Source organism: Myotis brandtii, unplaced genomic scaffold, assembly GCF_000412655.1.
Source record: "Myotis brandtii unplaced genomic scaffold, ASM41265v1 scaffold383, whole genome shotgun sequence".
NCBI lineage: Eukaryota > Metazoa > Chordata > Mammalia > Chiroptera > Vespertilionidae > Myotis > Myotis brandtii.
This window is the reverse complement of record NW_005364711.1, coordinates 2,084,821-2,094,208: the sequence shown is the minus strand read 5'-3', so window position 1 is coordinate 2,094,208 and position 9,388 is coordinate 2,084,821.

The window sequence follows — 9,388 nt, the reverse complement described above, 5'->3', positions numbered from 1 at the left end:
CCCCCTCCCCCTTGCGCGCTGTCTGAAGCCACGCTGCGTGGAGGAAGGGAGCGCGGGTACGTCTCGGGGTAACCCGGGCCATACCGATCGCTTGCAGCCCCGTTTGTATATAGTGTAACTCAGACATTCGTGGAAGCAAACTTGTGAAAGGAAATGGAAAAGAATGTTAATGGTTCGTGGAGCTTTGCAGGGATATTGGGCAGGCCCCATTTCTAATCTCCTTCCACCCCAGCCTCAGCCCCCACAAAGACACTCCCCCTAGAAAGTTTTTAAGCAGATTTCTCACCTTCCCCAAGAGATTCCGGAGATGCTGGTGGTGGGTGCCAATGGGGCAGGGTGGGGGAGCTGAAGGCAGCTCTCAATCAACTGAAGCCTGAGATTTTTGTTTCAGGGATAATTTTAGTTCTTGTCCCTCCCCTTCTGAGTTTTAACTTGTGGCACAAAGGACATTGTTTCAATGAGTTACAATCCAGCGGGAAGACTGATAGGCAAAATCAATGGGTTATGATGCAACTAGAGACCAGATGCACAAAATTCTTGCATGGGTAGGGTCCCTAGGCCTGGCCAGCAATCAGGACTGATCTGTGGGGTGACCTGCGCCCCTGCTGCCACCGCTGCCAGAGGTCGCCTCCCTCTGCAGGGTGAACCATCAGGGTGATTCTCCCCCCCCCCCACTGGCACCCACCTTGGCTGGCCTGGGGCCTGTCGGTTGGGGGAAGCCTTGGTTGGTGGTCAGTGAACATCATAGCGACTGGTCATTCCACCTGTGGTTCTGCCGTTGGGTTGATTTGCATATTAGCCTTTTATTATATAGGATGGGCTACCAGCCCCTTAATAGCGGTGCGTCCAGGTGTTATGTAAGCACCTTGGAGGTGGCGGTGGGACAGCCAAGTGCAGGGGTGGGTACCCTGAGTCCTGAAAGCTAAGTGGGAGTTAGCTGGCAGAAAAGTAAGGCCGAGGGGGTGGGAAAGTGTTCCAAACAAAAGGAAGTGCTAGCAGTTACATAATATTTCCCTCAAGGAGTTCTTTACTATAATTGTCTTAGCTGCACATATCGTTGGAATGTATGTTGTTTCCATTCATGTTATTCTAAGCCAGTCTTCAGCATAATGTACTTGTGCATAATGCTTTCCCCCTCTACTTTAAGTAAATTCCAGGAGCAGGATTGCTATGTAAAAGATACAAATATTTTGTAACTTTTGATAAAACATTGTAAATTATTCTCAAAAAAAAGTTGTACTGGTTTGTACCAAGGTGGCATTTAAATATTTATCATTCAGGCAGTAAATAGTCCATTATTTTTTAAATATCTTTATTGATTTCAGAGAGGAAGGGGGGGGAGAGAGAGAGAGAGAAACATCAGTGATGAGAATCATTGATCAGCTGCCTCCTGCATGCCCCCTACTGGGGACCGAGCCTGCAATCTGGGCATGTGCCCTTGACCAGAATTGAACCCGGAACCCTCCAGTCCACAGGCTGATGTTCTATCCACTGAACCAAACCAGCTAGGGCAGTAGTCCAAATCAGTGAAACCAGATAAGATTAACACTTGATTTACTAGAAATGCCATAAATCATAATATAGCATTTCTGATTTTGGGGACTCAGGATAAAATTCTAATTGAATTTGAGTTTGAAACACAGAAACTATCAGATCAATGCATTTAATCCTTACAGGGAACCCCCTGGCGTGCCCATGTGGGTGGGGGAGAATAAGGGTGAGACAATCTAAAGCGTACTACATGCCTGTCTCTGGTTGCTCCTTTCTTACTGTAAACCAAGGGCAACCGAGAAAGTAACTCCACACAAGCCAGGGCAAGCCCAGCCGTACCCACACCTCTGCCTAAATGTCAGAACAGCCACAGAATCAGGCTGTATTCCCAAGAGGCCACTGTAACCTGCAGGAGGAAGGCTGGTCATGTGTTTGGGAACACAGTTCCAGAAACTGACAAGTTTCCCAACTCAGTGTCTGCTGGCATCTATACCTTCGAGGAGAAAGCAATGCTATGATGTTCAAACGGGCATTTAAGCTGGTGAAAAAGGTGCCAGGGTTAAGCAAACACAAGCAAACACAAAACTCATAGACACAACAGCAGTTTGGTGATTACCAGAGGGAAAGGGGAGTCGGGGGAGGTAGAGGAGGGTGTAGAGGGTGGAGGGGGTAAATGGTGACGGAAGGAGATGACTTTGGGTGGTGAACAGGATACAATATACAGATGATGTGTTATCGAATGGTACGCCTGAAGCCTATGTAATTTTATAAACCAATGTCACCCCCAAAATTCAATTTTAAAAAGGGACATTTGAGAAAGTGGTAATTTAGGTAATTTATATGGACAATGAAAGCAGAATTTTTTTTTTTTTTTTTTTTTTTGCCTGTGTTAAGCTAGGTCATTAAGGAAAACTGAAGCCTGGTGTAGTGATAATTTTTCAGAGACGTGGCTGTAGTTCATACTAGGGTTGTTTTTCTCACATCCATTGTGCACGCTCTGTAAGGAATGACCTTTTGCTTTAGCAGCCTGGATGTGAGGTGGGGCTTACTTCCCCTCAATTTCAGGGGTTGTCCTTAATTAAAGTAACAAGTCAGGGTAGTTCCATTGTCTTTTTATTAAAAGAGTTAATTCAGCAAAAGCACTTAGAAGAGTATCTGGCGCATGTTTAGTGCTCAATGAACATTTATTGTTGTTATTACTAGTGTAACAATGAGTGGTTCAATTAGAGGAAGCTTGGACTTGTTTCCATGGTTACATGATGCCATTCTTTCTCCTTGGATGGGGGTGAAGAAGCATGTGGAACTATTGGTGCCCTCTCTCCACCTTGAGGGGAGAGGGGAGCCAAGCCAACCGCACACCTGCACACCTGATGGACAAGAAGGGGCAGAGGAGGCCACACCCCGATCTAACTGGATTGGCAGCCTGCACTTCCTCCTGACAGGTCATTTTTTGCACTGAACACATCCCTTTGGTACTTCAGTCACTGGAGTTGGGTTTGGGTTTTCGGTTATTCACCAGAAGAAGCAAATGATCAATATAGGGATCCAGTGTATTTGTCTCCTAGGGCTGCCATAATAAAACACCACTGGGTGGTAACATTGGGTGGTTTGAATGACAGAAAATAGTTTTCTCACAGTTCTGGAGGCTAAATGTCTGAGATCAAGGTGTCGGCTAGGTTTGTTTCTGTTCTGAGACCTCCCTCCTTGGCTTATAGAAGTCCATCTTCTGTGTTCTCACGTGGTCTTCTCTCTGTGTGTCTGTGTCTTAATTTCCTCTTCTTAAAAGGACACCTCTCATAATGGATTAGGGATCACCCTTGTTTTAACTAAATTACTCTTTTTAAGACCCCATTTCCACATACAGTCACATTCTGCGACACCGTGGGCCAGGACTTCATAATATAAAATTGGGGGAAGGGGCATACAATTCAGCCCAGAACATCCAATAAGACATTAATAATATGTAGATGATTTAAAAGTCGATCTCTACTCTTTTTATAGTTCTCCAAGGTTTTGTTTGTGTGTGTGTGTGTGTGTGTGTGTGTGTAGTCTGGGGAAGGGAGAGAAACAGGTTGCAAGAGCATCTCTCTAAGTATAGATCCAGAAAAACAACATGCAGTGAAGCCCTGGCTAAGTCTACTCTTAAATACCTATCTGTCCTCAGGTAACTATTTGCATTGATGACAGGAAGGAAATGTAAAGGCAGCTTTGGTGGTTTTACTCTTTGTGAAGACGGGCAGCTTTTCTAAAGAATCTGTTTCAGGCTAAACTCTCTCTCTTCTTTGTTTCTCCCTTAACACTTCTTAGCTAGACCTTTAAGTTCTTTCTTTTTTTAATATGTTGATATTGCTTTCAGAAAGAGGAAGGGAGAGGGGGAGAGAGAAACATGTGCCCTAACCAGAAATCCAACCATGACCTCCTGGCTTATGGGTCGACACTCAACTACGAGCTAAGTAATTCATAAAAATTACCTATTTTGGTTATCATTTCTGAAACCAGGTGTGGGGCGCGGCTACAGTGTTTTGGCCAGGTTCAAGCCTCGGACTGATGAAAGGACAGGGTCCTCTCATTGCCACATGCAAGTCCCAGCTGGAAGGGCAGGGCCCTCCCAGCACAATCATAGCCAACGGCTGTGGTTGTAAGCTTGAACCTATGGTCCGAACACATAGCCCCACGTGCCTTGTGATAGAGTTCAGGTGCATGTAGTTGAAACTCACGAGAATGCTGTAAACAACGTGATCACGCCCCTACTTTGTCTCGTGGCATCTGCTATAAAATAAAGACACGGCTTGTGGGTGCTGTCTCCTCATCAGGGAGCAGTGTCCCACCGAGACCCAGCTTTCATTCTCTTGTCTGTCTTTTCTCAATCCTTTCACTCCCCCACTCAGGATCACCTTTGGCTGTAACAATCAGGTATGTTTTTCTGTGGAACTAATGTGCTCTAAACAACTATAAAGCCTTGTGTGGCACTGGCAATAGATGGAGAGGAATATTTGGTATCAATGTTCTTTGTTAAATCCCTGAGGTACAATCTAGTATGACAGCACTAAAAAAACAAAGGTGTGATACCATTGACCCCCCTGGCGGCCTGATGTAAGAAAATTGAACTTGTTTGCTGAACTGTAAGTTAAGCAAGTTCTAGCCTTCCACTCCTTCAGACTCGCATCTCCGTGGCTGCATATGGAATTTGTTCTCATTGGGCTCCAGTGAGGACCATTCAAGGAGAGAAAGATATTCAAAGCACAGAGAAACGAAGAATTTCCTGTGTCCTCCAGAAGTCCAGCTCTTGGAGCTGAATAAGCAAGCCTTCTGGAGTCTAACAGAACTGACTCAGTTCCTCAGCTCCCTTTTGCTACAACTGGTCTATCTGCATCGTAACTCTGTCACCTCACCTTCTGAGCTCCAGTGCTCTTGATCTGCAACTGTGGCCAAAGCCACAGGCACAGGGCAGGGCTGCTGTGAGGATCAGAGTAAAGATGATGTCTGTAGCTCGACTGCCATGGCTCAGTGGTTGAACGTCGACCTATGAACCAGGAGGTCATGGTTCGATTCCCAGTCAGGGCATATGCCTGGGTTTCAGCTCAACCCAGTGTGAGGTGTGCAGGAGGCAGCCCATCAATGATTCTCTCTCCTCTCCCTTCCTCTCTGAAATACACACACACACACACACACACACTGATGTCTATAAAGTGCTTGGTACCCTCATGTGGTTCTTGGCATCATAGGCATTATTTTCTTAAGGAAAAAAAATCGGTGCAAATAAGCAAGAACCTACTTTTCTTCATAGTTTCCGGTTATTGAGAGGAATTCAAAGGGAATCAGACTAAATTTGGAAGCTCAAGTTTGCCTGTTGGTGAACGGGGACACCAGCTCGGAAGTGGCCGCTTGTCTACAGCGAAAGCGCACGGTGCGCACAAACAGGAAGGCCCAGGTGACGCGCCCCCAGGGAACCAGAGAAGCCCCTAAGCTCCCTTTGAGCGTCACAGTAGCAGCAAACAGGTCGCTTCCCTTGCAATCTGGTGAAAGCACGGGCCCTCTCGGGTTGAGTTGCTGCTGCAATCTAGCACAATCCTTTTCAATACGGGGAAGTGGATTCAAACGGGATATGCAGCATTTACAAGATCTCATATTCTTGCAGGACCTAAGATTAGTGATACAAAGCAGGTGGCTGTAAACTCTACCCTAGTTATTATTGGGGAGGGGAAGAAAATTGAGCCCTTTATAAAAAACATTAACCCGTTAAAGTCCTGAACTTGCTCGGGGCAAATTCTTACATCAACCTGAGTGTTCAGTAAAGTGGAAGCAGGCAGGCAGGCAGGAAGGAAGGGAGGGAGGAAGGGAGGAAAGGGGAAGGGAAGGGGAAGAGCAAGGGAAGGGAGGACTGCCTATCCTCACACTGAAGAGAAATAAACTTCTATATTAATTAAGCCAGTGCTGTGTAGGGACGTAAGCAGCAATGACACATTGTACTTCTGGGCCCTGCCCTTAAAAGGAAAGATCGCTTTGCCTTTTCCTTGCCTTGTGTCCGGGATGCGCACGGAGGCAGCAGAGAAGCAGCGATCTTGCGTCTGGGAGTGGAGTGTTGTCTTGAGAACAGCAGGGCCACCTGCTCGTCCTGCGCCGCCCTGATGGACAGCTATGTGAGAGACAAACTTCCAACCTGTCGGAAGCCCTGTGCTTTCAGGGTCTCTTTATTATAGCGTCTTGGATCCTAACGGATGGATTTCCTTTCAGACTTCAATCTGAAGTCCTTAATACGGAGACGAGCATGCCTGTCCCATAGGGAAGCTAACACCTAGCACGGTATCTGGAACAAAATACATTCTCCAAACATATCCATGCCCCACCCCCTCGCTTCAACCAGCACAGGATTTTCACACCTGAAAGCCCTAAGATCAGGGGCTAAGTTTGAATGGGAATCTAAATACCTGTCATTAGAAAGGTTTTCTTAAAAGGATAGAATCACTAGGTATGTATGTCAAGAGACATCTCTCTATATTTTTTTGACATCAAAAATGTTCCAATTTGGAACCTTTGCCACAGTGGGCAGGATGGGTTCGCGCCTTATAGCTGTCATTCGTGGCTCTCCGTGCAGCCTGCGCCTTGACTGTCCGGCTCTCCTCTAATGGGAATCTAAATACCTGTCATTAGAAAGGTTTTCTTAAAAGGATAGAATCACTAGGTATGTATGTCAAGAGACATCTCTCTATATTTTTTGACATCAAAAATGTTCCAATTTGGAGCCTTTGCCACAGTGGGCAGGATTGGTTCGCGCCTTATAGCTGTCATTTGTGGCTCTCCGTGCAGCCTGCGCCTTGACTGTCCGGCCCTCCTCCGAGTGCCACAGGAGGCACCCACAGACCTGCAGCGGCAGGAGCGCGCTGGGTTCGCTGCGTGGTGGGGCCACTCTTTCCTGAGACAGTTAAGGCCTGTGAATGTCGCCCTGCCGTCAGGGCGTTAAGGAAATTGGGCAGCAGTCAGAGCCATGGTTAGGAGATTTGTGGAACAGTGAGCAGACGCCTCATCCTGCTCAACACCCACCAGGGGGGAAAGGCAGCCAACCGCGGTTACCAAGGATGAGACAGGTGCTTTGCACACATCGCTTCCTTCATCCCTCACCAGATCCCTAGGACCCAGTCACTATGATCCCCCATGTTACTGATGAGAAAACTGAGGCTTGGCAGATCTGACTGTTTGTCCAAGAATGCTGCACGAGGCAGTTAATAAAGCCAGATTCCCTTCCATGTCATTGTGTGCGAAAACCTCCTGTTCCTTCCTCCCCCTCCCCCCTCCCCTCCCCCCGCATTCTATCCCCTACCCCAGGCCCCTGACATTATGATAGAGATGTGAGCTCTGGATTAGGAGTGAAGGGAGGTCATTCCCATGACCTTGGGCTCAGTGTCCCCTCTGAAAACGGTGGGGCGCTGGAGTTGAGCTAGAAGATCCGTCAAGTTAATATTCGGACTCTTGCAAGAAGAGGGTGTGGGACCTGCGGCTGGTGCGGGAAGGACCGGGTGCTGCACAAGCCGTGCATTAGGCGGACCTCTCTGCTCCATTCTTCACCTCCAGGCACAGCTTGGAGGGCCACCGCTTCCCTGAATTCCAAGAGGAAGCCAAGGGTTAGCTGCTTCGTTCATTAAATATGGATTGAGCACCTTCTGGATGCCTGACATGGTGCCTGGGTCACAGTGATGAACAAATAGATCTGATGCCTGGCCTCACTTTAATGGGGGTGGAAGGGGGGGGGCCTATAAACAAACAATTACACATTTTTTAAAAGTATTAAGAAATAAAGAAGACTTTGAGGAAAAGACTTTAGAGAGGGCCACCAGGGTAGGCACACACAGGAAGGTGACCTTTAGGCTGAGCCATTCAGGCTGAGAAGAAGGCAGGAGCTCTAGGGAAAGTGGCAGGAAGAGCTCTACACAGTGGGAACAGCATATGCAAAGGCCTGGAGGCTGGAAAGACTTAACAGGTTTGAGGAGCAGGCTTGAGTAAGTGAAGCTGGGAGCATAATCAGGGGCCAGAGTCCTCCTGGCAGGACTGGAAAACGGTGGTGAGGAGTTTAGATGGTAACTGATGTGCAATAGAAAGCCAGACAAGGATTTTAAACAGCCAAGAACAGCGATCCAACACCCCTCCCTTTTTAAATCCTGTGCCCTCTGGGGTAAATTGTTTTGAAGTAGAACATATATTCAGAAAAGTCCACCTATTGTAAGCGTTCAGCTCAATAAATTTTAACAATGTGGAGATCACTATTTAACTAGCATCCAGCTCAGGAAACAAAACATGACTCCAAGCCCGGAATCTCCCCTCACATCTCGTTCCATCCATTCATCCACCCCCATCTTATGCTGAAGCTGGCCTCTAGCAGCTCGTGAGTGATGGTGGCCAGATTTTCAGGAATTTATGAGCTGGTTGTTAAACAGCCACTATTAAAATTAAGTCTGGCTGCCCACCCGGCATGGCTCAGTGGTTGAGCACCTACCTATGGACCGGGAGGTCACCGTTTAATTCCCAGTCAGGACATATCCTTGGGTTTCAGGCTCTGTCCCAAGTGTGGGACATGCAGGAGACAGCCCCACCCTTGATTCTCTCTCATCATTGATGTTTCTCTCTCTCTCCCTCTCCCTTCCTCTCTGAAATCACTAAAAATATTTTAAAAAGAAAGAAAAAAGTGCCCGGAACATAGCTCACTAAATATTGGTTGAAAAGCTAAGTAAATATGGACTAGACTAGGAAGGTTCGAGGAGAGTGGAAATCAAGTGTAGCTGGACCTGTGAAGTCCTTTTAGTCCTGTATTCTCAGGTGGCATTAGCTGTGGGGGCTTTCACATGTGTATGTGAGTGAGGTGCTGGAAAGATCACTGGGCACACAGAAAAGGGTAATAACTACTCAGAATTCACCACTTCCTACTAGTTGACTACGTTGTACTACTATTTATGCTCTTGAGGTCATTTCCATCTACTGTATCTGTCTGGTGGAAATGCCACATGTTTTGCTACAGCACAACTTTTCCCAACTCCGCGGTAAGTGACATGACGTTAGTAGCTAGAAATTGGCCAAGTTAGGAGTAATTACACCAGGGAAGTCAGCCAGTACTGCAAATCATGACTTTCCTTTCAGGAGAGCCAATTGTTGAACATTTATCAGCCCTGCTCCCCAGAGTAGGCGCTACTAAACCGGCTTCCAGACCCGTGGAGAGTCTGGGTACAGGACAGACTCTTGGGGGTCTGATCCCTTTGGCCCCGCCCACACTGTGTTTGTGAGACTCATCCATGTCCTGGTGTGGAGTGGATTCAATGAGGGGAGAATGAATAGCAGGGGTACAAGGATGGGAGAGGTGGACACCAACAAAGAGGGACTTTCGGCCAGATTTTGCTTTTTGGGATAATAT